The sequence below is a fragment of the Lissotriton helveticus genome, chromosome 12 (genome assembly GCF_964261635.1).
Source record: "Lissotriton helveticus chromosome 12, aLisHel1.1, whole genome shotgun sequence".
Classification (NCBI taxonomy): domain Eukaryota; kingdom Metazoa; phylum Chordata; class Amphibia; order Caudata; family Salamandridae; genus Lissotriton; species Lissotriton helveticus.
In genome coordinates, this window is record NC_136073.1 from 449,912,746 (window position 1) to 449,933,445 (window position 20,700).

Here is a 20,700-nt window from a genome sequence, read left to right on the forward strand (position 1 = left end):
TCATGTAACGCGGCTTTTTCAAAACCGCCGCGCACAGTGGGAAAAGTGCAATGCATGAACCATTTCAAACTTGCGAATTCGCAATCTGGGGCCGCTATTTACCGCGAAGTCTAACTACATGGTAAATAGCAAAAACTTGGGACATGTGTGTGCGCAACACCAGTGTACATTACCATTTCAGGGGTGCATCAGGGTGTCCTTTGGACACCCTGGCACCCTTGAAATTGCTTCCTTATTTGCGATTCGCTAATTGCTAATCGCAAATAAGGAATGACTCCCCATTCATTCCTATGGGCCTTTAGGCCCATAGGAATGAATGGGAAAGCCATTCCTTATTTGCGATTCGCATTTAGCGAATCGCAAATAAGGAAGCAGTAGAAATCGCAAAAAATATTGCGATTTCTACATGCATCCCGATTTGCGAGTCTTTAATAGCGAATCCTTAAAATTCGCTATTAAGGACTCGCAAAACAGGACTTTGATGAATCTGGGGGTTGGTCCCTAGAGAGCACATCAAACATAGATTTACTTTAACCCCTTCCAGTCCTTTCAGGCCATAATAACCGCTATAATAAACACAACCTCTAGAGGGTGTAGCACTACCAGCTGTCGAGCAAAGGCTCCAGCCTTGGGAGGGCTTGAAAATATTAGGAGGGGTCATGGGTTTATTGGCCCTGCAAACTTAGGGTCAGTACTTTGAAAACATTGTTTAGGGGGATCTGCTGTGCTCCTTCAGCCCCCCCCCACACACACTTCCTGTAATTCATTGGTGTGGCCCCTGCTGTCCTGGGGCTACCACAAGGAGTGAAAATGTGTGTAATGGAAGAGCCCCAGAAGGTATTATTGGGCTCTCCTTTCCTTGGGCAGTGAATATTTTAGCAGCGGCTCTCCCTCTGTGCTAGGGGAGCTGCAGTGTTTTTCTTCTTTCATTTTTCTGGCAGAGTCTCGCACCACATGCCTCTTTCCTCTTCCTTTGGGGTGCCTAGATGCACCTGTGCTCCTCCCCATGCTCAGGTCATGGGGGATGCCCACTCCCCCCAGACACAGGCGCAGGGAACAGGAGCGAGGCCACCATTGGGGGTTGCAACGGTGCTCCCCCAGAATTGTTGCGTCAGTCACCGAGGACGATAGTGAGGATGGAGAGGGCGCTCCATGCATTCCCCCTTCTTGCTGAAATTAAATAAATATTTGGTGCGCTGACTCCCAGGCCCTGGCCTACCCTTGGGTAGAGTTAGAAACGGTGGAGGAGCCCCATGCACTTTATCACCAGTAAAAGGTACCCAAGCTTTAAAAGGCCATACCTCAGCCCAGTTGGGCCGATTGTGACAATCTAGGGCTCGCTTTACACCAGGGGCAGTTTCAGGAGACCTCTTGACCTTCAAAGCGGTGCAGTCCTCAGGGAGCTGGTACTCTTGGCTTCCTGCACCAGCCTTCGTCCAGTACAGGGATTTCCTCCAACTGGTCCTCAGGGAATTTGACGGGGCTAGCCTTACTGGCCCTTGAGGGAGACCCACAGGTCCTGGGGTCAACTGGGCAGAGTACTAAGTCCTGCCTGATCCTCAGGGGGCTCCATCTTACAGTTCTCCATGGTGACCCAAAGGTCCAGCAGTGAAGCGCAGAAAAATCACCTGGCAAGAGTGCAAGGGTTTTTAAAAGGGAGAGGAAGGTTCCAGAAGGCAGGCACCCCTGGCCAATCCTAGAGTGCCACATCATCCCAGTCCCAACCCTCCTGCACAGCATGCTGGGACAATTCAAAATGGTATCATCCAGGTATCAATGGTCACATCTGCTGCTGAGGTCTCAGCTCTGCCTCTCACTGGCATCACTGCCAGGATCCTGCACACCAAAGTTCAAAGAGAGTCCCCTCCTCAGTTGGCTCCAGTTGTCTGGGATCCCTCCTTTGTTCAGAGGGCTTGGGAAGACCCATCCCTAGTACAGTGTGACAGCTGATTGATTGAGGAAGATCATTCTGCCACACCCCTTCCCTCCTCAGGACCTATGTGAAGTACTGTTAAGTGGTCCCTTTGTGTGGGGAGGCTTTTTTTTCTGCTGCTGGAGAGAAATGAAATTTACTGGGCACAGCCGGGTGACAAAAGGCCTGGGCTCGGCTCTAATCCTGAGTTTAGCCAGAGAAATTCCGAATGGCCCATAAAGTGTACAGATATAATTTTGGGAATTACAGAATTGATTTTCCTGCCCAAGTTATATCCAAAATAAAGACGTTAATGGTCTCTGAAGGCCAAGAGAAGCAAAACTGCACTCTAAGACAGTTCTTTCCCAATTATGACTGCTGCGGGGGAGCGCGAGCAAGACCTTTGACCCTTGGTCTGAGATCTGCTCTTCCCCAGCAGCTCTGCTGTGCTCTGCTCTGCCTCCGAACCCCACCCAGGTAGGGTTCAAGACCCGTTGCAGCTATTACCATTTTTTCACAGCCATACTATATTTTAATTCCGCGTGCCGTGCTTGCCCATTGCTGTTTTGTTTTATTTTTCTACCTTGTGTTCTATGCCCATTGTTGATTTTATTTTATTTTTACTTCCTTGTGCTGCCTGTACTCTGTTGCCATTGTTGTTCAGGTTCCAGTGCCCATTCTATTGACTTGCTATTGACTATCTATCTTGCTATCTTGCCTGGGCCCTTCTGTTATTTTGCTGTTTGTTGTTGACTTTTTCTCCCCCAGTTCCCTCTGACACCTCTGCCACTGTGACCCCTCCCCCGCTCCCGCCTCCCAGCTGCACGTCACTCCACCCTCCCCTACTTAATGGCGGCTGCTGTGCGGTCGCTCCGCTGGCGCGGCAAAGGCGCGCCTAAGGCAAGGCCATCTGCGCTTATCTACGACCCGACAGCGGCCAGCACCAGGAACCCTGGATCGACAATCTTCCACCACTACAACTCTGCCGCTCTCCACGCACGCAACCCCAGGAGAACCAACGACTGCCAAAGCACTTCACCAAACACCACTCACGGCCAGTTCTCCTGCCGACACTGATGATAATCCTTCACCACCGACAGCGGCCCCACAATCGCGAACCAACGCCAGCACCACCGAAGCCCTGAAGTGCATCCTCCTCAACGTATGCTCCCTACACAACACGCCGTAGAGATCTGGAACCTGCTTGACATACTCTCTTCCAACGTTGCTTTTTTCACTGAAACCTGGACCAACACCACCTCCGCCCTGACATCGCCACCGCCATCCCTGACGCATACAAGATCCAGAGAAAGGACCGCCCCCACCATCCAGGAGGAGGACTCGCCATCGCACTCAAGAGCTCCCTCCGTCTCTCCACCTCCAGCACGAGCGAACCCCTCTCTAACACAGAGCACCTCCACTTCCAGATCCAAACCAGCACCAGAACCACACTGCGTGGGACCCTTGTATACAGACCCCCGGACCTTGTGCCTCCTTTGCCACCACCATAGCCAACCTCGTTGCACCCCACGCCATCGCCTCCATGGGCTACATTCTCATCGGAGACCTGAACTTCCACCTCGACAACCGCAGTGACCCAGACTCAACCACCCTCCTCGACAACCTTGCAAATCTCTGACTGAACCAGCTCGTCACCACCTCACCCACAGAGCCGGACACACCCTAGAGCCCATCTTCGCAGGAGAGACAAACATCATCTTCAGCCACACAATGCAGCCCCTCTGGACCGACCAACACTGCGTGCACTTCACCTTCAACACCACCATTGCACACAAACCGCCCCGTGCCTGCCGCGAAGAAACTGGAGCAAGATCACAGAGGAACACCTCAACGCCACTTTCCTCCATGACCCCCCTCCGCCACGGCCAACACCAACTCAGCGGCCAAAAAACTGCACCGCTGGATCGCTGGCTGCGCCAACAAGCTCGCACCCCTCCGCCACCCTGGCAAACAACGCTCCCTGAAGGCCGCCTGGTTTTCCACCAACATTCAAGAAGCCAGACGCTCCTGCAAACTCCTCGAGAAACTCTGGCGGAACAGGAAAACCAGCAAAGACCAGAACAACTACAGGAACGCAATGAACGAATACCACCAGTGCATAAGAGCCACTAAGTGGACCTTCAGACCAATGCAAGCAACTCAAAAGAACTTTTCAACATCATACAGCAGTTCACCAAACCCCCAGCGAAACCATGGACGTCGCCCCATTGCAGGACCTCTGGAACAAGCTCAGCTCCTACTTCCACCTGAAAATCAAGGCCCTCTATGACAACTTCAGTGAACAGACTTCGGACACCACCACCCTCTCCACAACTGACAACCAGCCGACCATCACCACCTGGAAACCTACCACCACTAAAGACACCACCACGACCATGAAGAACACCCACTCGGGAGCTCCCACGGACCCCTGCCCACCGCACATCTACCACAGAGCCACCACCATAGCACACAAACTAAGCCAGACCATCAACGCCTCCCTTGAATCCGGCACCTTCCCTGATGAAGTGGAAGCCGGCAGAGGTCATGCCCCTCCCCAAGAAACCCTCAACCGACCCGACGGACCGTAAAAACTACCGACCCATCTGCCTCCTTCCCTTCACAGCCAAAGTCACTGAAAGATTCATTAACGCTCAGCTCACCACCTTCATCGAAGAGAACACCATCCTCGACCCCTCTCAGTCTGGATTCCACAGCAACCTCAGCACTGAGACCGCCGTTCTCGCCGCCATCAACGACATCCGCATGCTACTCGACCAGGAACACACTGTGGCCCTCATCCTACTAGACCTCTCAGCAGCCTTCAACACCATCTGGCAGCCAGACTCCACAACGCTGGCATAAGAGGAAACGCCCTCAACTGGATCCGATCCTTTCTCGCCGGCACAACCCAAAGGATCCGACTCCATCCCTTCCTACCCGAACCTACAGAGATCAACTTTGGAGTACCCCAGCGATCCTCACTCAGCCCCACGCTCTTCAACATTTACATGGCCCCCCTCGCCGCCATCGTCAGACAGCACAGGCTCAGCATAGTATCCTATGCCGACAACACTCAGCTCATCCTCTCTCTCACAAAGAACCCAGAAGTCACCCGACTCAGCTTTCAAGAATGAATGAAAGACGTTGCAGCCTTGCTCCATCATTTTCACTGATTGACAGGTGCAAAAAGCATCTGCAACTGAAGGACTGATGCAACATGTAATATTTGCACTAATAGTTTGTGGGAAATATCAGTGCGCAATTGTCCAAAATCCGCACACTCTGGGTAATCCAATTATCAAAATTTACATAATTCAATATTTCTCTAAGGGTAGTTGTCTTAAGTCCATAATTAAAGCCTTCGCTTTGCTCATAAAAGTACCACATTGACATATTTAAGTTGTCTTTACTATCATTTGAATTGGGGAAAAGGACACGATCGTTTATGTAGTGCACCTATTTGCCTCTATTTAATTATACAATGTATGTCCAAGAACTGTTCCATTCAGCCAAAATTCTCCAAGAAACTCTTTAAAGGAATTTTGCTCCATTGTACTTGAAGTACAGAATTCACTGCCTTTTTGAACCTTTCATACAATGCTCCTTGCTTATACAGTTCCACACTGTAGGTAATTTCTGATGTAATTCCTGGAAAAAAAGAATGTATTACTTGGCAACTCGACTTCATTTCATCTTTTAAGGAGATTCGGGGCAGCCATTGTGTCCTCTGCTTTACACAATAGGAGAAAATGAATGTTCTTCTATACACTTTTGTCCCAGTAAGTATGACACTTGTCTGTTCTCGTCATATTTATGATTTCTCCTCCCCATATGGCAACCATCAAAATCACAGAATTTTATGAGTTCAGGTGACCTTAAAAAGGAACGACACCCTTCTTTTCTTCATGACAGCATGATTCTCGAATATGACCATTGTGAAAAGATAATTAACAAGTACTGGTAAAGCCAATAAGTCTGGCGTGTGGCTTGCCAGTGACTTTTTGCAAATATATGCAATAAGGATTAAAAGTGCAAATCAATAAAAAGTCAAAAATGCCACTGGTTAAAGGTGTTGTGCACATTATTGCAATAAAGAGAGTAAAAATGACCCCTCCTACAATAAATAAATAAATAAATAAAACTGAACTTGATGAAAAACATTTCTGTGGGTCCCGGGTAATGGCACCCCTTGCAGTTAACGGTGTTTGCAAAGGGAGATGCTGAATCTGAAAATATTGGCTGGTTTCTCCTCATCAGAGCATATCCAAGATGGGGGTGGGATCCATCAAATACACAACAGCAAAACCTTGGTGGAAGTGCAAGACCACCAGGGCTCATTGCCTGGACAGAATATGCATCTGAACCGGTAGCGCCGGAACCATATCCTCGCTAGGAAGTCTTGCAGCTGAATGTACCATGTGATCCCCAATCCATTGGAAGGTCTGCCATTTCGCCTCTGGGATGCAGGGCAGGCTGGCAGATTGAGCCTTCTAATAATTTCAGGGAAGTGCAGAAGAGGCCAGAATCATTGGTTGTTTAGAACACAAGAGGCTCAGTCCAGATGACAGCTTAGTTCCACAAAACTGGGGGTATGAAGGACAGTTCTGGAGCACAGGGCAGCGCACCAAATGGAGAGGTAGCTGATCTTTCCTGAGGCTAGAAGGTATCGATGACTTGCCTCGAGGCACTCAATACAATGATAGATGGTGTGAACATTAAGATGACACAATGAGGCAGTGTCTAGAGGGAGTATCCACCAGGTAGAAAATGTTGAATTAGCGACCAACACATTTGAGACCTGTATTAGTGAGCAAAAAGTAAAAAATAGTCAGGCTACTGAATTTCATCATTGTGTGATTGCCTCTGTGTTGAATAGGAGAATAGATTGGAAAACCTGTAGAATGTAATCAGAGCATCCAGTGTCTGCTTGCTAGACTGTTCCTGGGTATTTCCTGAAAGGGCTGCAGACTTGAAGGAGATTCACCTATCCACATCCCTATAATGTGCAGTAGGCTTACCTGCGAGAGGCAGGTTGGGCACCAGAGGCACAGTCTTGATGACTTTTAATGATGAATCACACTCAGTCAGGAAGCATGATGTACCTAAGTCAGGGACTGACATTTTTTCTGTGCGTCTGTCCCTCAACTCCTTAGTTAAGAATGAAGTTACCAGAGCTCCGTAAAGTGTTCATTACCTATGGTGCTCAAGTGGGCAACAGCCATTACAACGTAGTCATAATCACGCAGGTCCATTGCCCCAAATCATTTACCACGAATGTCTTTACCAGGCATTCCATTACAACGAAATTAGACATGTGTGGTAAAAGCATGTTCATTGTCAAGGATTCATGGTAATGAACATGTGTGGTTATGACTGCATTGTAATTTCTGTTTCGGTTTGTCATGCAACTTCTGTTCCCATCCTTGTTTCCCGTACTCTACTTTACTCTATCTTCATCTGAGGACTTTTTAACTATGCGGCTGGTTGGGCGAGAGGGCTCAACAGCTCTGTGTTGTAGCGTAGGTGTGTGTATTTGTGGCCTACAGAGGGGTTGCTCGTAGTCTGTGAGGCTTGCACATGGGTGATGTGATACTCTACTCCGGCCGTATTGCCTCACACGTGCCTCTGGATCAGCACTTTTTGTTGGGTTCACTGTACCAGCAAAGCACCTGATGTGGGTTTATGGGGGTTGCGTTTTCATCCAAAAAGGCTTAATTACTTGGAAGGACAGTCCTCCTGCTATCAGGGCCATGTAAGCCCCCTCTGCGACTCCTGGTCTCGAGGTTTCACCCTCCACTCTCCGGATGCCTGAGAACGCTTACATGATCCCTCTGGTCAGCATAATCTGCCCTCATGACATCAACATCCTCTACTACGCTGATGACATGCAACTTACCCTCTTCCTCAAGGATCCGACGGGCAGCACCCTGAACAAGTTTACAGCATGTATGACGAAAATTATTAATTGGATGAAGTCATACTGATACTGTCTGTAGGTTTCACTGACAAGACCAAAGTTTGTGAAGAGCTCCTCACCGTGGGCACCGTATCATAGCTGGGAACAATACCAACTCAATCACCGCCGCCAAGAACATCAGGTTCATCATCAACTCCAACCTCAACATGACCGCCCAAGACAATGCTGCCACTGTTTCATGCTCTCGTCACCAGCAAGCAGTACTATGGGAATGCCCTCTATGACGGGATCTACAATTAACTCCCCAGGAGCCTGGCGGGCATTCAGAATTTGGTGGCCAGATCAACCTCGGATGCCACACACACTTGACACCACACCTCAAGGAGTTACACAGGCTACCCCTACTTAACCAAGCATAATCCAAGCTCACCCACACTTTCAAAGCACTACATGACTCTGGCCCAGCAGACCTCAAATATCACATCTGCTTTCACAAACCCTCCAGACACCTCTTGTTTGCCAGACTCCTACTTGCACACATCTCACACATTCAGAAAACCAGATCTGATGCCACGCTTCTAATCCTTCCTACAGAATTAAACGAACTGCAGCTACACATCCAAACCACCCCCTAACATTTTGAATTCTATAATAACCTGAAGAACTCGCTCTTTGAGTAATTATATCAGGCCCTAGGCTTTAGTAGACTCATGCCTGCTCAGTGTCAAGATACCCTCCTGAGTGAGAGTGCTCTTAAAAATCAACATACCATAACATAACATAGCATAACATAACATAGCATAGCATAACATACATAACATAACATTACAAGCAAAATGTGACTGACATTTGGATAGATCAATGGATAAAGATGGCTGGCTGCAAGCCTCCGTATGTTTGTGTGCTCACTCATCCATACGTCCATTCACATAGACACTTAATCTACAATACAGCCCCTCACACACCACTTCACTTAACCAGCCACTTATGTAGCCAATAACTCACTCATACAGCCATTCGGACACCCACTCATTCAACCATACAGTCACTTACACACCCACTTACTCACCCAAAAAGCCACTGAGACACCCATTCACTCACCAATACAAACACTCACCAATACAGACCCACACACAGCTACTCACCCACCCACATATACACCCATATATTGAGCCACACACCTACTCACACACCCATACAGACACCCACTCACACATGGATACAAAGTCACACAGCCACTCACATATTCTATGTTAAAAAATTGAATCTATCATTAGCAGTACAGAAAGTATACTATATTAACTTTTGAGGTACCTTGGTATATATGTTTAACACTCATAAATCTTTAGAAAACACTCACACTGACTCGATGATGTCATCAGTGATCTCATATGAGATGTCATCAGCGATGTCACTGACCAGGTTATGAATGATGTAATATGTGAGGTCATAAGCAGGTCATTGTGGGCGGCATAAGTTATAGTTAGCTCAGCGAACTATAACCGCTGATTTTCACTGGTTTTGTACGGGTGTAATCTGAGCCTAACTATAATGTCCCTGTAACCTTTGTTTTATTCAGTGACATTCTAAGGTGTTTTATATTCTATTCCTTAATTAAAATGTCCCTGTAACCTTTGTTTTTTTCTGTGTATTTGTACATTTTTTAAAGCAAAAAGAGGTTGGCCTCAGGTCCTGGGCTAACGGCCCGTATACAGCCAACCCCACGCCACACATGGCCTTTGGCAATGCGTGGTGGGCGCTTGGGCATAGGGCCTCTGTGGCCAATCCTGCAAAGGTGGCCAGCCATTTAGGAGGGTATACAGCCCCCATCGCTGGCCTGATTTCAGCGCTATGGACCCCATTCCCCAGGGCCCACCACTATTTGTGAGGGGAAAGTGGTACGTGGCCCCCATCACTGGGCCGTATTTCAGCTCCAGGGACCACATCTCCAGGACCTAGCCTTATTGTGAATGGGGGGAGGAGCATGCAATCCCCCTCACTGAGCCATTTTGGCCCCAGGGACCACATTTCCTGGGACCATGCTAGGACGCACACCACCCCCTCCCCGGGGACAACATCCTCCATGGCCCGGCCAGTAAATGGTGGGTGCCCTGAAGCCCATTTAGGGCACCCACTGCATATTTAAAAGGGGGAAGGAGGCACGCAGTCCCCTCCCGGTGCTAATATTGGCCCTTGGGACCCCATCCACCAGGGCCTATGCAATTAGTATTTGAGGAGGGAGCCATGTGGTCTCTCTCCCTGGGCCGATTTTGGCTCCTGGACCCCGTCTTCTGGGGCCCGGCCATATTATCAATGAGGAGGGGTCATGTAGCCCCATCCCTGGACCAATATTGGCCCTCTGCACCCCATCCCTGGGGGCCTGGGCAATTATAAATGATGAGGTAGAAATCCCCTCCGGGCTGATTTCGGCCCTGGGGACCCAATTAACTGGGGCCCGGCCAGTAACGGGTGGGTGCCCTGAAGACCACCTAGGACACCCACTTCCTTTTTATTTGGCAAACAAAGCAAACACAAGGGAGATGATAGACGGAACCCAACCCAGATCTGTGACTGGGGTGAGTGTCTGGAAAGTTTCAGCGCTCTGTCCATCATCTCCTAGTGTTTGCTGTGTTTGCCCTAAGTTGGCAGGGTATGCCCAGACATGGGTCGCTTGCTCACTTAGCCACTGGATTCAAGCTAGCCTACTGATGAGGGGTGTTACCCCGAAACCGGTCCCATGATGCTTGTTTACGGTCCAGGGAAGACCTGGCTTAGCAGTTCGAGCTGGACTGTTCCCATAAGGCCCACAGTCAAGACTGATTTGTACATAGCTGGGTCTGAACTGGGGCGGCAAAGCGAGCCAAAGAACGATGATGGATTCAATACAGATCTGTGACTGTGGGTGAGTGTCTGAAAAGTTTCAGCACTCTGTCCATCATCTCCTGGGGTTTCCTTTGTTCCCCCTAAGTGGGCAGGGCAAGACCAGCTGTGGGTCCCTTGCTCATTTTGCCACTACATCAAGTTAGCCTGGCTGATGAGGGGTGTTACCCCGAAAACAGTCCCAGGATGCTTGTTTCTGGTCCAGGGAAGACCTGGCTTGGCAATTCGGGCTGGACTGTTCCCATGAGGCACAGGGTCAATACTGACTTGCATATAGCAGGGTCTGAACTGGGGTGGCTAAGTGAACTAAAGAACGATGATGGATACAACCCAGATCTGTGACTGTGGGTGAGTGTCTGAAAAGTTTCAGCACTCTGTCCATCATCTCCTTATCTTTGCTTTGGATCCTGCACAATAGCCCCTGGATCAAAGGAATTGGAAGGAAGGCAAAAAGAAGCTTCCGGGTCATTTCAAAGTTAGCCCATCCATAGCCCAAGCTCCCTCATCTAGGAACCTAGAGCAAAACCTTGCAAAAAGAGTGAGGAGTCTGGAGTCAAACAGATCCTGGAATGGAAGACCAAACCTCCTGCAAATGGCCTTGAATATGGACTTTTAAAGTTGTAGTATCTGGGATGGTGAAACCTCCGATTCAAAGTGCCTGCCACCACATTATCCAGACCCTTGATGTGCACAGCTGGCAAAGAGAGGAGACGAGTTTCCGCCCAAAGACCCAACTGCAATCCAATTTGTTCAGTGGTCAGGAACGGGTACTCCCTGATGGTGGATATATGCCACCGTCACTGCTTTGTCCGATTTTATCAACACATGGAGGTGGAATAGGTAAAGACTGAAATAATGAAGATCACGGAGAACTGGCATCAATTCTTTCCAATTTGATTACCTCCATCCTTCTGTTCCAGACCATTTTGCTTGAGCTGTCAGGGTTCCCAATGATGCTCTCCAACCCACAGGACTTGCATCTGTTGTAATAATTATTCGAGGATCTGAACACATAACTACACCCTTGCAAAGGTTATCCTTGCCCATCCACCACTGTAGAGAGAGTTTTACATCTAGATGGGAACCACAAAGTTCAGGTTCTTGATTGACAGGGCACCATGGAAAATAGGATGGTACAGCGAGGTCTCATATGAAGCTTGCCCATGGACCTGTAAAGAAAGCTCTTGCCATATGACCCTGTATCTTCAACCATTGGAACAGGGGGCATAATTGCTCACCAGAATCTTCCGCAAAACTCCTGGAGCTGGATCATCCTGTCAATAGGTAGAAACACCTTGCCCAGCTGAGTGTCAAACCATGCACCAATGAACTGAATCTCCCTGGAGGAATGAAGATGCCATTTTTGAAGGTTCAGGAGAAATCCATGATGGTTTATAGTAGCAATGATCAAGGATATATGATGTTTGAGGGTCGAAAGTGAAGGACCTTGGACCAGCTAGTAGGCTAGTTATGGGAATATCAACACCCCTTTGAGATGAAGATGCGCAACTGGGGGGCACCATCTTCTTGGAGCGGGCCAAAGTCGAAACTGAAGTACCCTGTACTGCCAATGCTTGCCCAAAACACAGAACCAGAGGAACCTCTGATGGCTGGTACACATCGGGATATGTAGATAGGCGTCCATCAACCAAGAGTGGCCAACCAGGCTTTCAGTTCCACCAAATTAACCATACTTTACAGAGTTTCCATTCTGAAGTGTTTTTTCTTCGCAGAATGTTCAATGATTTCAGATCTATGCCAGTCCCAAAACCTCCATAGGCCTTGGGGACTAGAAACACAATTGAGTATGTTCCTTCTCCCTCATCTGCTTTAGGAATGGGAACAATTGTGCTATAGCTCTCTTCTTGAACAGTGAAAGAATGCCTTCCTGCAAGGCCACTTTTTTCTCGAAGGATCCTGGAACAGGAGTGATGATGGTTCCTTATTGGGCTCGAGGGGAGATAAACTCGATATTCTATCCTCTCTGTAATACCTCTAGAACCCACTTGTCTGAGGTTGTCGAGCGCCATGCTTGCTGTAAATACTGATTTCTGTAACCAACCTCGTACACTGGCCATCTGCTACCCCCAACCTGAAATAGCCAGGTGCACTGATTGGCATTGTGTGGATCTGGTTCTCCCTGATGCTGAAACTTCATGAAGGAGAATCCGGGTTGGTACCCTGATCTCCGCTCCATATTCTGCTGTCTCCTCAAAGGCTGCCTGAAAGATCATGCCTTAAACAGGAAAGAGTTCCTCTAGACAGTTTGCATGCAAAAGGAATGCTTCCTTTCTTTAAATATCCTATGAAGCTTTTCCTCCAATAAAGAACCAAACAACGTATCACCTTTAAAGGGCTTTCTCAAGACCACAGACTTTGGAGCAGAGTCTGTATTCCAGTCCCTCAAAAACAAATTCCTTCTTGCAGCCATAGATGCTCCACACGAGAGTGGAACTGCACGGACAGTATCAAATGAGATATTGAATAAAAGCTCGGCCTACTCGTCCATTTTTTTCAACAGTTAGGGACCTTATACACTCTCCTGCATAGATCTGAAAAGTTATTTAAAGTCAAACAATAAAGACTGTGCTATGTAAGTTCCATATGCCTATGAATCCCACTACAAAGGGCCAAGTGGGAACCAGAGTAAACCTTCTCGTGGGCTCTATCAACCTTTTCTGTGGGAACCTTGTGAACACTATCCTCTGCCATCGAGAATCAACCTACAAGGCTAGCCATGACAGAATCCACATACATTGAGCCAGGAAGCTCCTCCTCCTCCATCCCTTCCAAAGGATACAATTGTGACGTAAAGTGAGGAAGATTAATCTTATCAGGGTCCTTCCACTCATTGAGGACACATCAAGGAGGTGCAGATGGATAGGAACTCCCATGTTCACAGGCTTCTTAAAATGATGTAGGACAGAATATTTGGAAGTCTCTGCCACATCCTCAGAAGGGAAACCCATGATGCTCCTTATGTGAGATGTTTATTCAGGTAACATCTCCTTCGAAACATACTTTCCCTTATGATCATCAGCAGGGGTAGAGGTAGATCCTCGATAGTTCTAAGTCCGAACGAACAGATTACAAGCCTTCCTCATCTTCTTGATGATTGGTCTCCTTTTTATGCTTTTTTAAGGATACCAGTGTTTTCATCAATTTTCTGATCCACTCAGCATCTGGATTGGGTTTTTTCTTCTTAGAAGGAAATGGAGAAGACGGACCCACTGGAAGAAGATCCATCAGGAGGAGGGGACACATGCCACCTCCTCATCAAGCATTTGCACATATCTATTTCCACCAATTCACTCAAATGTCTAATCTCACTATAAAGTCCCCATGAAAATTCACAAGAATTCTGGCCCTAGGCTCACCTTTTTAGGAAATGAGCAAATAACGAAAACTGTGCTAGCCCTAGGGTGTGGTGGAGCTGAAAGACAACTAGTTCTAACCTCTGTGCCTGCCAAGCAGATTGTGCACAGGTGCAAATTGAAAGTAATCTGGTAGAGAACATGCGCGGTAAACATGCTGCGCATGCCCAGAGAATGGCTTAATAAGCACAAGGCTCATAGAATACAAATTTGTACGAGCGCAACCCTGATCCTCTGTCTGCAACGAGTGCAGAGGTGATTTTCCCACTGATTCAGCCATCACTTACTCGGATAAGCTTAAGAAATATTAATGAGACCCAGAAGGCCCATACCTCACCATGAACCAACCACAATGCCCGAGGATCCGTTTCAGAAGTTCCTCATCAGTGTAGCATTAACAGGATCAACATCCACAAGCCAGGCAGGAAGAAATAGACCCCAGCAATGAAGGGAGCTAATCCCCAGCAAAAAAGCCATCGCATTCAGTATCCAAGTCTGAAGAACAGGAAACAAAACAGGAAGTATTAGGGGAGGGTTACACTCTTGGAGTTCCCAGTTGAGCGTGGGTGTGGCATAGTAGCATTTCCTGTTTTGTTTCCTGTCCTCATTGGGTAACTAACCGCAGGTAAGAACTGGGTCGAGGGCGAGGGAAATAGAGGTAATGGGTCTATGCATCAAAGATAACGTGTAGATCACAGTTTCCAATTTGCAGTTTGCTCCAATTATATCAATACTGAGCGTCTCTACAGGGGCATCAGAAAATATGACACTTAGGTTGACTTTTATTACCTTGGTATTAACTTCAAGTGACTGCATGAATTGCAGCAAATGGCAATGTCCCAGGATGCATACATGCTTTGTGGGTGTTATAAATTTCTAAATGTACTCAAGTGCTCCAAACTAGCTATTCATGAGAGTTAATTCATTTCACAGCATTAGGAAGATAATCCCGATAGTCTGGGAGGATTACAAAGCAAATGTCACAGACACAGAACACCATATGTTTGATAAAATGAAATGCTAAAGTTGTTACTGATGTATTATAAAAAATATCCATATTCCTTAATTAAATACCAAAATATTGTACGATAGATTGCACTGGGACAACAAAATGTTCCTTGATATAACTGAAGAATTGTGCTAATTGTATTTCATTTCCCTTCTAATAAGGTGAACCCTTATATATAGTCATCCGTTTATTTCCTCCCTTCCTGCACATAAACAATCTTTAAATGCCGTTTTGGAACTTCTATGTGAGCTGCTTAATGCAGCCAGTCTGGGAAACATTATGGGAACATGAATTGATGGATCATCTCCACAAAAACTGGAAGGGAGTGTCAACGTCAGATGTAGGTAAGCAGGAACTAGTTTGCAAAGCTACTGTGTATATGCAAAGCTTCATGGAGCGCTTTGAAACGTGGAATCTCACCATGTTTTCCATTTGTCTCTGAAGTTGTCCCACATTTTGCTATTTCAGAAAATGTAGTACAAGCCTGTTTAGTGTTTTGCTACAATGATCTAATAACTCATGGATGTGACAAAGAAATTTACAAATTGTGCAAATTGTATATTACGAATCATGAAGAAACTTGCATTGTTAAAGCCAATAGATGAGATGTTGGCCAGTAACCTTTGACATCCACAGACATCAGGAGAGGATTAATTTGAGCAAGATATGGTATATCAAATGTACTGGACAAACATAAAGAGCACATAGACTCTCATCAGATACACTTCAGCAGCAGCTACATCTGCCATGTAAGTGTTGCCGATTAATAAGATAGGTCATCACCTTAGTCAACTTGGCCGGGGTGGTGTCAATACATCTGGACCCAGAGTTACTAAGATATGACACAGTGGAAAGCAACATGACAACTTGCTGCGCTGCATCAAATGGAGGGAGCTGGAATGTGCCATAATTAATAACATATGGTGCAGTCTTGCTCTCTCTCTGCTCTGCCAAACTTTTGGCTGCCAAATGCCAAGATAGGCACTCTTGCTCCATTGCGCAAGTGTGCCTGCTTTACAGGTGGGATTACTTTTGTGCAGGATACTCCAGATTCACTCTGTCTCATGGGGTTCTGTACATATCAGATCTTGAAGATGCCCTTGTGGAAATCAATAGTCACCCACCATCGATTGTTAATGAGGAAATTAGGTGCCTTCAGTACGCCGATGATTTAGTACTCCTAAGTCAAACGCAAATTGGTTTACAAAGAGGAATGAATGCCTTAGCCATATATTTACCAGTACAAGGGCTAGAACTGAATTTATAAAAAACAATGGTCGTACGGCTAGTAGATGCCAAAAACAAAAACAAGAAATATACATGGTATATAGAGGGGAAGAAAGTCGAAATAGTTGCTTCCTACAAATATCTTAGATTTATAGTAGAACAAAAATTAACCCACAAATCACAGCTCATTTCAATGAAGTCAAAATCTCAAAATCTGATATATGGCTTCAATGTATTAAAAAAGAAATTAAGCTGTCCATCATATGGCAACTTATTAACAGTTATGCAGGCACAGTTAATGCCAACAGTAACCCATGGCACTGAAATAATGAAAGGATGTGAAATCACGGTTTTAAACAAAATACAAACAAAAGTATATAAAAAAGTTTTCCATATCCAGCAAAAGTGCATCGCCTGCTCAGGTGCGGCTAGAGTTTGGCTTATTAAGCCAGGAATTTCGCAGCAAAGGAGCTTTTATAAAACTGTGCTGGAGGTTGCGTGCTTCTGCAAGTGGAACTATAGATCACCTATGCTGGAAAGAAATAGAAAGACAAAAAGGAAAGAAAACCCAAGGATCCTGGGGTAGTTACTTAAACCAGGTGATAATGGACCTCTCCGCCCTAGATATTTGGAATCTTAGCATAGGAAAAGAAGGCATTCATCAAACTAATTAACATCACAATAAAATGTTTGTCTCACTCAAAGGATGAGAACACCATACTGCAAAGACAGCATGCCTGGACAGTTATTAATTCATATGGGAAAAGGAAGCCTCAGGAATATTTATCAGCGTATTTCTCATGTACTTTAAAACATTAATTTATGAGGTTGCGTCTGGGCATGTGGGAAATAAAAGACTTAATCCCAGCATGGAAGGATAAAAGGGAAAATCTAGTCAGCAGACCATGCGGATATAAAGACGAATCTATTCAACACATTTTTTGTGTATGCCCTATGTTACTAAATGAACGGAAAGCACTTTTAAAATCACTACTGAACAATTTGAATATACGCTCATGTAGAGAAGCGGTAACTACCTGGCTCGGCGGGACCTCAATCCCATTAGTATGTAGAGGGGTGAAACTTTTAAACGTGTATCTATGGGAAATCAGTTGAAACTTTGTTTAAAAAACGAAAATTTAAATATTAGACTCATAAAAGTAACTTATTGATAATTTTTGTATGATTAAGCAAACTATTCTATGTGTATAAATGTAGTAGTATTATTTTAAAACTGTTATTTGGTGTAATGGTTTTTGTTTTAAAAAAAAGACCGATAACCCAAAATAAAATCTTGAAATCTTGAAAATCTTGAGTCACACAAGGTGGCTCTGCGTTGCTTAGTAAATCCAATTTAAGGGCTTGCATTGCCTTGCACCACCTTGCATGATGCAATGGCAAGCCATTGATAAATGTGGGCCCTAGTGCGTGTCAGTCACATTAGTGAAATAATCCTTTGTATTACCTACCTGATAAAAAGAGTGCTTTTTTTAACATTGTCTTCAGAGTACTGTGTATCATGCCAATCAAAAGTGAAAACTATAATTTTATCTATGAAACACAAAACCGTTTTCATAGCCATTTGTTTGCAAAACCTCATCCTGACTCAGCATCTTTCACATGCTTAAAATGTTCTCAGTGCTACAAACATATCATGGGTACACGCGCCACATGTTTGCGTCAATGTGGCTTCAACCATGTGTACGTGTGGTTGAAAATAACCTGAGAAAATGTTATCCACCACTTCCTGCCTCAGTGCAATGCACACTGTGACAGTGCTGTCATCTTCAAGATGTGGGTGGTGGCTGGGGCTGTTACTCATCTGAAGAGTTACCACATTCCAAAAGCTCATGCAGAACCAGCACACGGCTATATTGTGCAACAGCTATAACTTTACAGCATGTGGTGGAACTGCACCATTTTATCTGTGAAGACATTTGGTGCATGGCTTCTGCTTGCTAAATGTTTATTTCCCAATAGCTTGCATGGATGGCGGGCCTTTTAGTGCATTCCTTCGATTGAGTTATTGGGGGTGTAAAGCCTAGTGATACTGGACTGAACGTGTGTCGTAGAATTGATGCCCTGTTGCAGAAGATTCCAATAACATGAAAATGGTGTACTTAAGTACAAGCAGTACTGCATGAGCTACACTCACTAAAGCAATCATCAATCTCCTAGAAACCCATTTGCAAGTCTGCAACTAATGTCACTGCATTGGCGAAAGTAAAATTCATCTGTATTTCCCTTGAATTTAGCTACTAAGTCAAGCATAACAAGTTTGGCATTGAACGTGACATACAAATTCATGGAATGGCGTCACTGTATTTATAGCACTTGGGGATAGTGGACACCTTGGATGCTTGTGCTACTTTTCATACTAACTTTGTTTTGGAAAATTGCAGTCTCCCGAAAATCTACTTTCATGTCCTGCTGTTCTTATATGTGTGGAAGAAGCATGACACAACACTTTCCGAGAGAGACACTCCTGCCTGAGCTGGTAGAATCCTGAGGAAATGACCACTTGAAACAAGCCAGCAAATTAAAAAGTAAACAAACAGATAGACAAACAGATAAATGGATGGATGGATGGATGGATGGACGGACGGACGGACGGACGGATGGATGGATGGATGGATGGATGGATGGAAGTAGTGACATGGCTCGGCTTGCCAGTCCAAAATTGGGATCAGGTCTAGATTCAGATCACACACAAAGTGTTTAGGAAAACTCGATTCTCAAAAATCTGCATTATTTCTGTGAAACAATGTCCTCTAAATATCATCTTTCTTCTCGGAAACCCCCCTCCCGCATGTGTCATCATTTCCATATATCAACAAACAATACTGTTTGACTACAACATTCTGTCCTGCCATTGTGGTCCCTACATTGCACTTAATCTTTGAATGCCTGTGTAGGCTAAGTGATTGAGTGAAGATAAAAAGGGTAAATTGTACTTTTAGGTTCCTGTTCTTTGCTGGTACTAAAAAATAAAATGTTAACTTACTATTCTATTGTATTTTTTTTTCCATGTGGGTTCATGCAAGCTATAATTTCCAGATTCAATGTCTGTTTGCAAACACTATTAATTAATAGTTACTACTTGATCGTTGCTGCCTCACTGCATACAAAAGGCACCTTTTCTGCTTTTAATTACACCTGAAATTGGTGTTTGTGCTTGCTCAGATATTACAAACGAACAATCCTGTTCATTTAACTGGCTGTAGATCATTTGTGGCTGAACACTTTTTGCATTTGGCTTCTTTCGTGCCTTCACAAAAGCTACTTAGGTGATTATAAAGAGACCTTAGAGAGCTTATTCACATCTTTGTCTATGAATAAATGAGTTTGGGCGCTCTGAAACTCCAGGCATAGGAAGTCCGGAGAAGGAATGAATACAAGTCAGATTCTAGAATATAGAATGACAGGAGGAAAGATAGAAGGAGACAAAGGGCAAAGAGTGGAAATAGAAAAGAAAGAAGGAGAAGAACAATATTACATTTTTACAACCTTACTTATCTGTAGTTTCAGCGACCTCCTTATAGCTTACTTTAAAGAATAAGAAAATCTTGATCATGATACATATTTCACAGTGGGATGGTTCTGAGAATTCACTTTCTGTTTCTAGCCCCTTCGAAATTAAGAGTCCTCGAATTGAGGCTCCATGGGAGGTTTATAATAATGGGCTCAGAAAAATATGTTTTGGGATGCCAAGAGGCTAACAACCATTTACAAGTAGTCGCCCCAGGAGGTAAGCTCTGCGATGATGAAGATAAGTTTGATGGCTGTCATATGATATACTGATATATCTTGAAATATGCTTTCTTGACACAAGCTCTGGCCTAAGTCTTCAGAATGAAGCCCATGATCCAGCAACTTGGAACGCACATACAAGAGAGAAGCGTGGATCAATGGTTAGAGCGGCAGACCCTGAAGCAGAGTTCTGGCTGGGACCAGGGTTCAATTCCCACCTCGGCGGCTCTTGGACTCAATTTCCCCGGACCTGATAATTCTCGCCTCGATCCCTGGTCTAATCATGGGTCCCATTCTGTGACTCTGGGCAATAGCTTGCTTAATCTCCACAACGGCCCCAGCAGCGCTTGGATGCCTGGCTTCACCTTGGGAGTGCCCAGGAGTGGACATTTCACAGGAAAGCCAGGATGGGTTCCACAGTGGTATGAATACAGAAGCTACGAGACCTCTGGGTATAAGTGCGCTATATAAATACAAACACATACAAGGGCCAGAAACAGGGCTGTCTGCTTCGGAAAGTTCTGAAGAGAATTCTTAGTCCAAAATTCATGAGAGTTGTTCTTACCCTTAATGGTTAATATACCCCATTAGGGAGACAGCTAAGATGGCAACACCCTCTCTCTTAATA

The 20,700-nt window shown here is 45.5% G+C and overlaps 1 protein-coding gene across 1 annotated transcript in view; it reads left to right on the forward strand.

Annotated features, from left to right (window-relative positions):
• Positions 1–20,700, forward strand: part of LOC144797740 (galanin receptor type 1-like) — an 815,702-nt gene that overhangs the window by 461,970 nt on the left and 333,032 nt on the right. The gene's annotated exons all lie outside the window — the stretch shown is intronic.